Genomic DNA, 12,194 nt, shown 5'->3' on the forward strand with positions numbered 1-12,194 from the left:
ACAAAATCAATTGAAAAAGCAAAAATAGAATGAAAAACAGAAAGAAAAACAGCACACCCTAGAGGAAAACCTTGCCGCGTAAGGGCAGCAAATGGGCGTTTAACGCCCAGTCTGGCACCATTATGGGCGTTTAACGCCAGAAAGGGGCACCAGACTGGCGTTAAACGCCAGGAAAGGGCAAGAAGATGGTGTTAAACGCCAGAAATGGGCACTAGCCCGGCGTTTAACGCCAGAATTGGCATAAAGAGCATTTTTGCTCGCCATTTGGTGCAGGGATGAATTTTCCTTGACACCTCAGGATCTGTGGACCCCACAGGATCCCCACCTACCCCACCACTCTCTCTCTTCTTCACCCATTCACCAATCACCTCAACACCTCTTCCCCAAAAAAACCCCTCACCTATCAAACCCCACTATTCTCTTCACCACTCACATCCATCCTTCATAAAACCCCACCTACCTCACCATTCAAATTCAAACCACTTTCCCTCCCAAACCCACCCATAATGGCCGAACCATATACCCCTCTCCACTCCTATATAAACCCATCTTCACCACCTCATTTTCACACAAGCCAAACACTACTTCTCTTCCTTTGGCCGAACCACAAAGCCACCTCCATCTCCTTCATTTCTTCTTCTTCTACTCTCTTCTTTCTTCTTTTGCTCGAGGACGAGCAAACCCTCTAAGTTTGGTGTGGTAAAAGCATTGCTTTTTGTTTTTCCATAACCATTTATGGCATCTAAGGCCGGAGAAACCTCTAGAAAGAGGAAAGGGAAGGCAAAAGCTTCCACCTCCGAGTCATGGAAGATGGAGAGATTCATCTCAAGGGTGCATCAAGACCACTTCTATGAAGTTGTGGCCATGAAGAAGGTGATCCCCGAGGTCCCTTTCAAACTCAAAAAGAGTGAATATCCGGAGATCCGACATGAGATCCGAAGAAGAGGTTGGGAAGTTCTTAACAACCCCATTCAACAAGTCGGAATCTTAATGGTTCAAGAGTTCTATGCCAATGCATGGATCACCAAGAACCATGATCAAAGTGCGAACCCGAACCCAAAGAATTGGCTTACAATGGTTCGGGGGAAATGCTTAGATTTTAGTCCGGAAAATGTAAGGTTGGCATTCAACTTGCCCATGATCCAAGGAGATGAACACCCTTACACTAGAAGGGTCAACTTTGATCAAAGGTTGGACCAAGTCCTCATAGATATTTGTGAAGAGGGCGCTCAATGGAAGAGAGATTCAAGAGGGAAGCCGGTCCAACTGAGAAGGCATGACCTCAAGCCCGTGGCTAGGGGATGGTTGGAGTTTATCCAACGCTCAATCATTCCCACTCGCAACCGGTCCGATGTTACTATAGACCGGGCCATCATGATTCATAGCATCATGATTGGAGAGGAGGTAGAAGTTCATGAGGTTATAGCCCAAGAACTTTATAAAGTGGCGGACAAGTCCTCTACCTTGGCATGGTTAGCCTTTCCTCATCTCATTTGTCACCTCTGTTATTCAGTTGGAATTGACATAGAGGGAGACATCCTCATTGATGAGGACAAGCCCATCACTAAGAAAAGGATGGAGCAAACAAGAGATCCCACTCATCATGAAATCCCTGAGATACCTCAAGGGATGCACTTTCCTCCACAAAACTATTGGGAGCAAATTAACACCTCCCTAGGAGAATTGAGTTCCAACATGGGACAACTAATGGTGGAGCACTAAGAACATTTCATCCTCCTCCATGAAATTAAAGAAGATCAAAGAATCATGAGAGAGGAGCAACAAAGGCAAGGAAGAGACATTGAGGAGCTCAAGCACTCCATAAGATCTTCAAGAGGAAAAACAAGCCGCCATCACTAAGGTGGACCCGTTCTTTGATTTCCTTGTTCTTTATTTTCCTGTTTTTCGAATTTTTATGCTTATGTTTATCTATGTTTGTGTCTTATTACATGATCATTAGTGTCTTAGTGTCTATGCCTTAAAGTTATGAATGTCCTATGAATCCATCACCTTTCTTAAATGAAAAATGTTCTTAATTGAAAAAGAGAAGAATTGCATGAATTTTGAATTTTATAACAGATTAATTATTTTGATGTGGTGGCAATACTTTGACTTCTGAATGTATGCTTGAACAGTGCATAAGTCTTTTGAATTTGCTGTTCATGAATGTTGGCTCTTGAAAGAATGATGAAAAAGGAGACATGTTACCGAGGATCTGAAAAATCATAAAAATGATTCTTGAAGCAAGAAAAAGCAGTGAATACAAAAAAAAAGAGAAAAAAACGAAATATATATATATATATATATATATATATATATATATATATATATATAATAAAGTCGTGATCCAAGGCAAAAAGAGTGTGCTTAAGAACCCTGGACACCTCTAATAGGGGACTCTAGCAAAGCTGAGTCACAATCTGAAAAGATTCACCCAATTATGTGTCTGTGGCATGTATGTATCCGGTGGTAATACTGGAAGACAGAGTGCTTTGGGCCACGGCCAAGACTCATAAAGTAGCTGTGTTCAAGAATCATCAAACTTAACTAGGAGAATCAATAACATTATCTAGATTCTGAGTTCCTATAGAAGCCAATCATTCTGAATTTCAAAGGATAGAGTGAGATGCCAAAACTGTTCAGAGGCAAAAAGCTAAAAGCCCTGCTCATCTAATTAATACTGATCTTCATGGATGTTTTTGGAATTCATTGCATATTCTCTTCTTTTTATCTTATTTGATTTTCAGTTGCTTGGGGACAAGCAACAATTTAAGTTTGGTGTTGTGATGAGCGGATAATTTATACGCTTTTTGGCATTGTTTTTAGTATGTTTTTAGTATGTTTTAGTTAGTTTTTATTATGTTTTTATTATTTTTTAGTAAAAATTCATTTTTCTGGACTTTACTATGAGTTTGTGTGTTTTTCTGTGATTTCAGGTATTTTCTGGCTGAAATTGAGGGACCTGAGCAAAAATCTGATTCAGAGGCTGAAAAGGACTGCAGATGCTGTTGGATTCTGACCTCCCTGCACTCGAAGTGGAATTTCTGGAGATACAGAAGCTCAATTGGCGCGCTCTCAACTGCGTTGGAAAGTAGACATCCTGGGCTTTCCAACAATGTATAATAGTCCATACTTTGCCTGAGATTTGATGGCTCAAACCGGCGTTCCAAATCAGCTCAAAACTGCCCGGCGTTTAACGCCGGAACTGGCACAAGAATGGGAGTTAAGGCCCAAACTGGCACAAAAGCTGGCGTTTAACTCCAAGAAAAGTCTCTACACATAGAAGCTTCAATGCTCAGCCCAAGCACACACCTGTGGGCCCGGAAGTGGATTTTTATGTCATTTACTCATCTTTGTAAACCCTAAGCTACTAGTTCTCTACATATAGGACCTTTTGCTATTGTATTTTCATCTTGGTTCTTCTGGTTCCCTCTCTAGGGCCGAAGCCAATGATCACATTATCACTTATGTATTTTCAATGATGGAGTTTCTACACACCATAGATTAAGGTGTGGAGCTCTGCTGTACCTCGAGTATTAATGCAATTACTATTGTTCTTCTATTCAATTCAGCTTATTCTTGTTCTAAGATATTCATTCGCACCCAAGAACATGATGAATGTGATGATTATGTGAAGCTCATCATCATTCTCACTTATGAACGCGTGCCTCACAACCACTTCCGTTCTACAAGCAAACAAGGCTTGAATGTCTATCTCTTGGATTCCTTAATTAGAATCTTCATGGTATAAGCTAGAATTGATGGCGGCATTCAAGAGAATCCGGAAGGTCTAAACCTTGTCTGTGGTATTCTGAGTAGGATTCATGATTGAATGACTGTGACGAGCTTCAAACTCCTGAAGGCTTTGCGTTAGTGATAGACGCAAAAGAATCACTGGATTCTATTCCAACCTGATTGAGAACCGACAGATGATTAGCCGTGCTGTGACAGAGCGCGTTGAACATTTTCACTGAGAGGACGGGACTGTAGCCATTGACAACGGTGATGCCCAACATACAGCTTGCCATGGAAAGGAGTAAGAAGGATTGGATGAAGACAGTAGGAAACCAGAGAGAGGGAAGGGACAAAGCATCTCCATACGCTTATCTGAAATTTTCACCAATGAATTACATAAGTATCTCTATCTTTATTCTATGCTTTATTCATAAATCACCCATAACCATTTGAATCTGCCTGACTGAGATTTACAAGATGACCATAGCTTGCTTCATACCAACAATCTCCGTAGGATCGACCCTTACTCGTGTAAGGTTTATTACTTGGACGACCCAGTGCACTTGCTGCTTAGTTGTGCGAAGTTGTGAAATTATGTTTAGACCATGGTATTGAGCACCAAGTTTTTTTAGAGCCATTACTGGGGATTGTTTGAGTTGTGAAAAGTAGAGATCACAATTTCGTGCACCAGTAAAATTTGTAAAAAAAAACCATTATGTGGAAAAAGGCAGAGAGTTAAACATGAAGAAAAAGCCATAGTTATTTCAGAAATTCGTTGTAAGTGTTTTTGTTTTGTTGTCATAATCCTAAGGAGATTCCCTTGTAAATCGGGTTAGCATTTTGCTGTTGAAAAGTTTGGGTGAGTTCCTAGTTAAGTCTAGTTTGGGTTAGAAACTGGACTTGTCCCATATAGGATTGGGTAGAATCCTAGGGAGAATTAGTAAATGTAATTCTGTTGAAAGATAGTGAAATTTCGTCACTGTTGTGATGGAGACGGATGTAGGCTACATGAAACTAAGTAGCTGAACAAGGATACATCTGTGTGTAATTATCCTTTCTCTTCTCTATTTCTAGTTCTGCATTAAAGGAGACAAAATAGAAGTATCTCCTGATTCTACTATCCAACAACGCTTCTTTATAACACTCCTTGCACGTTACTCAGTTTTGGATCCTATCGCGTCAAGAGAAAAAACCACAGTCTCTATTGTTTAATGCTCATTGTATCTCAAATGAATTCAAGGTTTTAAGCATAGTAAAAAAGAGGCCAAGATTCAACTCCCTCCCCGTTCTCTTAGCCACTGATAACCATCAATATATATGTTTTCCTTTCTGTTCGATCTTATTCATCATTATACACTTATCCAGATGAGTATGATGTGTTTTCTGCAATGGTTTTGTTTAGCTTCTTTTTAAAGGCTCATAGTTATAATTTCTTTCAATTATATTTATATACATCTTTTCTTTTAGAGGTCATAATACCTCGCCACCTCTACTTTATGACTTAAGCGTAAGGCTCTATGTGGTAGGATGTTACATTTAAGTGCTTCAACGTTGATTTCTTCTCTAATTTATTATAGTTGTTGATACATAATGAAAGACTTTTGAGAATGTGTCTTTGTGAATTCAGCAAAGATTGACATTGAATGTTTTGCAATTTCTCTTTTATATTTTAAGTTGGTATCCTTTAAGGTGATGTTCTTAGTAGAGGTAATTTGCAAGCAACATTCTTTTAACAGTATAATGTTTTAAAATTAAAATTGTTTTTCACTTCATAGGAAGTATTAAGATCATCTTGAGGAAGATAACAAATGATTACTTTCTTGATTTCTTTTATCAGCAACGTCGATGTTCTATTTTGAGATTTTTGGAGTTGATTGTAAACTCTTTCATTAGGAGGTTGCTAGATAATGTAGTACATTCTCAATATTTTAAAGCCTCTATCAATAGGCCTATTTAAAAAATAGATGAGTCTCCTTGCCTAACTTTGTTGGTTGATCATGCATTACATGATTTTGTGCATCAAAAAACATGTTTAAGGACAACTAAAGTGGAAAATATGATATGTAGTATGCATTTATGCAAGTGTTTGTATGATTTATAGGTACCCCATGACTTTACTTAATTAAACCATGGCCATGATCAAAAGACTCTAACCATGCATGTTACTTTCTATGGCATCTAACGTGATTAATGTAGATGAGTATATATATCAGGGAGAGATGGTAGCAAAGTTCTAAACCATCTTTGGATAAAGTATTTTGCTATAGAAATCTCTTTTCATAGTAGAGAGAATTTTTATTGTAGAAAAAATTCTTGTTGCAGAGAAATTAGAGATGATGTTAACAATAGATAGAACCAAGTAATGTTGGTGACCCAAAAAGAGGGTTGTTATAAGAACTATTGGATGTTGGATTAGAGGGTTTCTAATGTGCGGACTTTGATGCACATGTACACTTTCTTTCCTTTTTTGAAACATGCTTCTCTAGTGTGTTCTCATAATTTTAAAAGATACTTGGCTCATAAAGATGAGTAAATACCTTTATTTGAATTATTAGTACCCTTTCTGAATGAGCCCCTTTTCAATAGATGCCTTCTTAGTGAATATCTTCAAGCTGACACCTTCTCTATGCCATCTTACAAATGAACACTTCTTTATATTCTTTTTATTGCTTATTTGACATGAAAGAGGAAACACTTTAATGTGTATTGATTATGATTTATATACGTACTCCAATTCTAGGAGTTTTCTGCTAAGAACACCTGATGGAAACAAAGAGAACACCTTTAGACACCTCTTTGAATGTACCACATAAGTTTTAAATATTTGAATAATCATGCATGCATTCATTCCCTTCTATTCAAATAGTTATATCAATACTTTTGCAATAGATAATCAACTAGAACCATCGTAGCTGTTGCTTTCTATCAAAAGAGTAGTTTTGAATATCTCATGGATAAAAAAAACATTCATTCATCTCCTTTCCTCTTGATGGGGATGCAATAGATAGGAACAAAACAAATACCTAGTATTTTTTTGGAACACCACTTGATATTTCATCACAATTTAGGAACCCTCCATGCCTTCTGTGTTTGAGACTTCTAAGTGAATGAAAATTCAAGAGAGTGTCATATGGTAGCACTGGTGAAAGTATAGATTGGGAGTTCAAAATTTCTTTTTTAGAACACCGAACAAAATAAGATAGATAGCATAACATTCTTGGTGTTTGAGATTAGTGAACCTTGCATTTCAAAGTATCCTCAAGTGTTCAAGCTTTCTCTATCTTCAGTATGATTTCAGAATAACAATCCAATATACATAATGATTGTACACTAAAAGTATAATTTTATTGTGTATGAATAGTTCTACAGTGGTCCAAAACATGGCCAAAAAAAGTAAAGTTCCTCCTATAAGTGTGGACCAAAAGGATGAAACTCAAAAAGAATATCCTAAGGAGTTGAATTTCTCTTTAAGTAGGAACTAAATTGGTGGAAGTGGATTAGTTGGATTTAAAGTAAAGAGAATGTCATCTAGTTAGAAATGAACCAAACTAGATGTTCCTTCACTAAAGCTCTATTTGGTTAGTTCCTCAAAATTTGAGACATAGACACAAATATACATAAGGAGATAGATATAAAAGGATAGTTTAATATTAGATTTATTTGGTTGCAAAGACATTGACTAAGAGACACAAAAGTTAGTTTCCATATTCATTCTTCTGTGTCTCAACTTTTTCTAGAGACACTAAATACTTGTCTATGTGTTCATTTGTGTGTAAGAATGTCTTTGAAAATTTATGTCTTAGTAACCAAACAATGAACATATGTTACTGTGTCTGTGTCTCTGATGGACATAGACATGAAACAAACACTGCCTAATGTCACATGTCATGAGCACTTTTTTACCTGGACACCTTTTTGCCACGAACAGCAGGAGCAGTGTCAGAATTTCTACCATAATTTATGGAGATCAACTTCTTCCTTACACTCATTTTTAGTTAAAAAAACTTAAAATCATAGGAACACCAAAATCACCTTCTACAAACTACCCTATTTAGTAATAAGCCTTAGGATAAAAGGAGTAGGATGAATATGATATTGTAAATATTGGACAATGTACTACCCCTTCAAAAATGGCTTGAGACTTTAAAAGGACTTCAATTTATTACTATCAAGTAGGATCTTTCTTAAACATGAGATATCATCTCTATCTTTTGCTCTCTTCTACTTCTCATTGTTCTTCATTTTATTAATCAAATTCAAACAAGACAATTCATTTCGGTGTTCCACTAAGAACACCCAACAGCAAGCTTTAATTAACTCTTGTCCACTTCAAAATAGCTCATTCATCCTCTTATAACAATAGTGAAGGTCTCAATACTGGTTCTCTACCACTATTTCTCATCTTTAGTTCTTGTGTTGCTTATTTGCTATTAGTAAAAGAATTTGTCTCACAAGTTTACCTACCCTTAATCTCTGCTCTTAATCTTTCTTTACTAAATATATTTCCATAATACAACACCTGAATCATTTGGCGAATCCATTGGGAAGAACACTTCGATGCAATCGCAGAGTCTAGCATTGCTCATTCTGGGCAAAATCGACTACCTAGACGACGCTCAGTAATCCCTCGGAACCTCAATCTCATCTTGGAACCACTGCAAGATGAGGATGAGCACAATCAAGAAGAGGAACAATTGGAGCAGCAGAATATGGGTGTAGGAAAAGAAGGAGCTTCTATCCATGAAAATTTCTTCACACCCCATGCTGGAGGTACTATTGGTCCTTGCACCTACATTACCATTTTTGATCATGTGTACAATCATATGATAGACAACCAGACAAAGATATAGGCTTCGATTACTAAAATGGTGACTAGAGACCAAATGATATATATAACCCCTTTTCCACCTCCAATCATAAATCAAGAGAATATAGAGGAACACAAGAACACCAATGTCACTTGCAGGGAGTTGGCACATATTCTAAAAGACAAAAGAGAGACAAATAAACCTATTTGGGAGATAAACTCGTTATTTGGGCATCACATTCTGGCAAAGAACACATCCTATCATTCTTGGATGACCTCAAGGTATTTAGGAACCATCATAAGCTCAAGATCAAGAAGTTCTCAAAGTCATTAACCGGAAGGACGTTCACTTGGTATGCTAAGATGAAAGCCTATAACATCAACACTTGGAAGCAATTAGTGATAGAATTTTGCAACAATTTTCTGAAGGAGGAACCCTCCATGTACATCACAGACTCGAAAAGAGTGAATCAAAGTCAAGGAGAATGGCTGGTGGTATTCATCAAGAGATATAGAAATTAAGCCTTACTTTACATTGACATCCTCTTGAAACTACAATTGGTGTACGGGTTAATTAGAAACATGGAAGATGGTCTCAAATTTATCTTTCCATGAGAAAAATAAACACCTTCTATGAACTCTTAAAGAGAGCATCTCACATAACCAAGACAATGAAGCATAATGAAAAAAGATCCAAAGTTTTTCCTCTAGAGGTGTGTGCTGCTGATGGTAGGAACAGAAGGCATTCCTATTCTTGGGGTTCCAATAGAAATAATCATTCACTTCCCTTACCCCTCTCCAAAGCTCATGTCATGATAGTTGTAAATAGGTGGTTTGAGGATATAACATTAAACCCTAGAACAGATGGAGAACCACCAATCTATGAAGACTTGAGGGACCCAAAGTACTACATGATACACCGAAATAAGAACCATGGCTTAACAGCTTGTTATGTTGTAAGGACGGTGTTTAATGGAGAATTAATGTCGGTCTAAAATTTTTCAATAGAATTTTGTTGCAAGCATAGTCTAAACAAACAATTAACTCTCAACCAAAGTTTAGAACTTTGTCACGAAAGTCAAATTAAATACCGGGAGTAGAATCCCGAGTTATTTTTTCTTGGACTTACAGTTGGATGCACATTATTGGTTAGGAAATTCAGAGGCTTCGAATACGAATGAAAGAAAGGTAAAGCAACTAAAGAGCAAAAAAAATTAAAATTAATAAACCAATTGCAACAAGTAAAAACACTAAGCAGGTTAACAACTATCTAGCAAGAATGCAATTAAGATTATAACAATTAAAAGGTAATTAAACCATGGAACAACGAATTTAAGCTAAAAGGGCTAAGAAAATAAAGTCAACACAAGAGATGATAATTAATCAATTAAAAGTCCTTGGCTAAGGGTAATAAATTAGGCTCCTGGTGCACAAATCCCCACACTTCGTACAACTATACCAGCAAGTGCAATAGGTCATCCAAGTAATACTTGAGCAAGTCAGGGTCGATCCCACGAGAATTGTAGTTTGAAGCAAGCTATGGTTATCTTGCATATCTTAGTCAGGTGAGTAGGAGATGTTGGTATGTTGTTTAATTACATAAAGGGAATAATGAGATCTGAACTAGGTAGACCTGTTTATAATGATAAGAAGATGGTTAAGGCTTAGAGATACTTTGTCCTTTTGGATTAACTCTGCTCTTACTGTCTTCTTCAATGTGAATGATTTCTTCTATGGCAGGTTGTATATGATTGTCCCCGGTAGAGAGGTCACCAATGCTCCTCCAGATCTGAACTTCAGAGTAAGTGTGGATCCATTCTGATTGAGGGTGAAGCTCCTGCAGTCTTTTCTCCTTAATAATCCTACTCAAAATGCCACAGACAAGGTTGAATCTTTCAGATCAGGTCTATGTATCCCTCGGTTGAACTGATGTCTCGAGTAGTCCCTAACGAAGTCGTGGATTAGCCGTCTAAGAGATGTATAATCAAGCTGGTGGTTCAATGCTTTCAAGTTACGTATTCACACGAACCCAAGAAGAACATGGGTGGTTGTCAGGAACGTGGTTTAGATCGAAGAACGAAGATGATTGTCACAGGTCATCCCATTCATCAGGTTGAAGAACAAAGTTACATCTTAGAATTGAATTAAACACAGATTGAAGAGAAACAGTAATACTTTTATTGATCCCTAAAACTCAGCAGGGCTCCTCCCCTCAACCTAGGAGGTTTAGAGACTCATACTGATAGAAAATACAATGTGAAAAATGAAATATGACAGATTTCTCCCAGAAGATCGTGTAAATGTTCTTTAAATACTAAGCTAATGACTAAAGATTACATAAGAAAGGGTAAAACAGTCTTTTAGTGCTAAAATCTACTTTTGGGGCCCACTTGGTGAGTGTATGGGCTGAGCTTTGATGAAATCCACGTTCTAGGAGGCCTCTAGGGTGTTGAACGCTAGCTAGGGAGTCCTTCTTGGGCGTTTGGACGCTGGTCTCCTCCTTGTGGGTGCTGGACGCCAGAATAGGTCAGGAAGCTGGCGTTGGACGCTAATTTTGGGCCTTCAATTATGAAGCAAAGTATAGACTATTATCTATTTTTGGAAAGCCCTGGATATTAGCTTTCCATATCCGTTAAGAATGCCCTATTTGGACTTCTGTAACTCCAGAAAAGCTTTTTCTAGTGCAAGGAGGTCAGATCTAGACAGCATCTGCAGTGCTTTCTCTGCCTCTGAATCAGACTTTTGCTCCAGCTCCTTAATTTCAGCCAGAAAATACCTGAAATTGCCTAAAAACACACAAACTCAAAGTAGAATCCAAAAATAAAAACATATAAAACTTAAAATGAAAACACACTAAAACTTATGAAAACTTAATAAAACTTAAACAAAGCATACTAAAAACTATATGAAAATAATACCAAAAAGCGTATAAAAAATCCGCTTATCACAATACCAAACTTAAACTATTGCTTGTCCCCAAGCAACTAAAAATAAAGTAGGATAAAAAGAAGAGTAAGATACAATAAATCTCTGAGTTTTCAATGAAGCTCAGTTTCAATTAGATGAGCGGGATTTAGTAGCTTTTTCTTTCTGAATAGTTTTGGTATCTTACTATCCATTGAAACTCAGAAGTGTTGGAATCTTTAGGAACTTAGAATCCAGATGATATTAATGGCTCTTCTAGTTTAGTTCTTTTTGATTCTTGAACACAGCTTTTTAGAGTCTTAGCTGTGACCCTAAGCACTTTATTTTCCAGTATTACCACCGGATACATAAATGCCACAGACACTTAACTGGGTGAACCCTTTCGAATTGTGATTTAGCTTTTCTAGAATCCCCAGATAGAGGTATCCAGAGTTCTTAAGCACACTCTTTTTGGATCACGACTTTAACTGCTCAGTCTCAAGCTTTTCACTTGACACCTTCACACCACAAGCATATAGTTAGGGACAGCTTGTTTAAGCTGCTTAGGCTAAGATTTTGTTTCTTGTAGGCCCTCCTAACCATTGATACTCAAAGCCTTGGATCATTTTGCCCTTGCCTTTTGGTTTAAAGGGTTATTGGCTTTTTGCTCTTGCCTTTTGGTTTTAAGAGCTATTTGCTTTTTCTGCTTTTTATTTATTTAATTTTTTTTCGCATGGATACATATACA

Source organism: Arachis stenosperma, chromosome 3 (genome assembly GCF_014773155.1).
Source record: "Arachis stenosperma cultivar V10309 chromosome 3, arast.V10309.gnm1.PFL2, whole genome shotgun sequence".
NCBI lineage: Eukaryota > Viridiplantae > Streptophyta > Magnoliopsida > Fabales > Fabaceae > Arachis > Arachis stenosperma.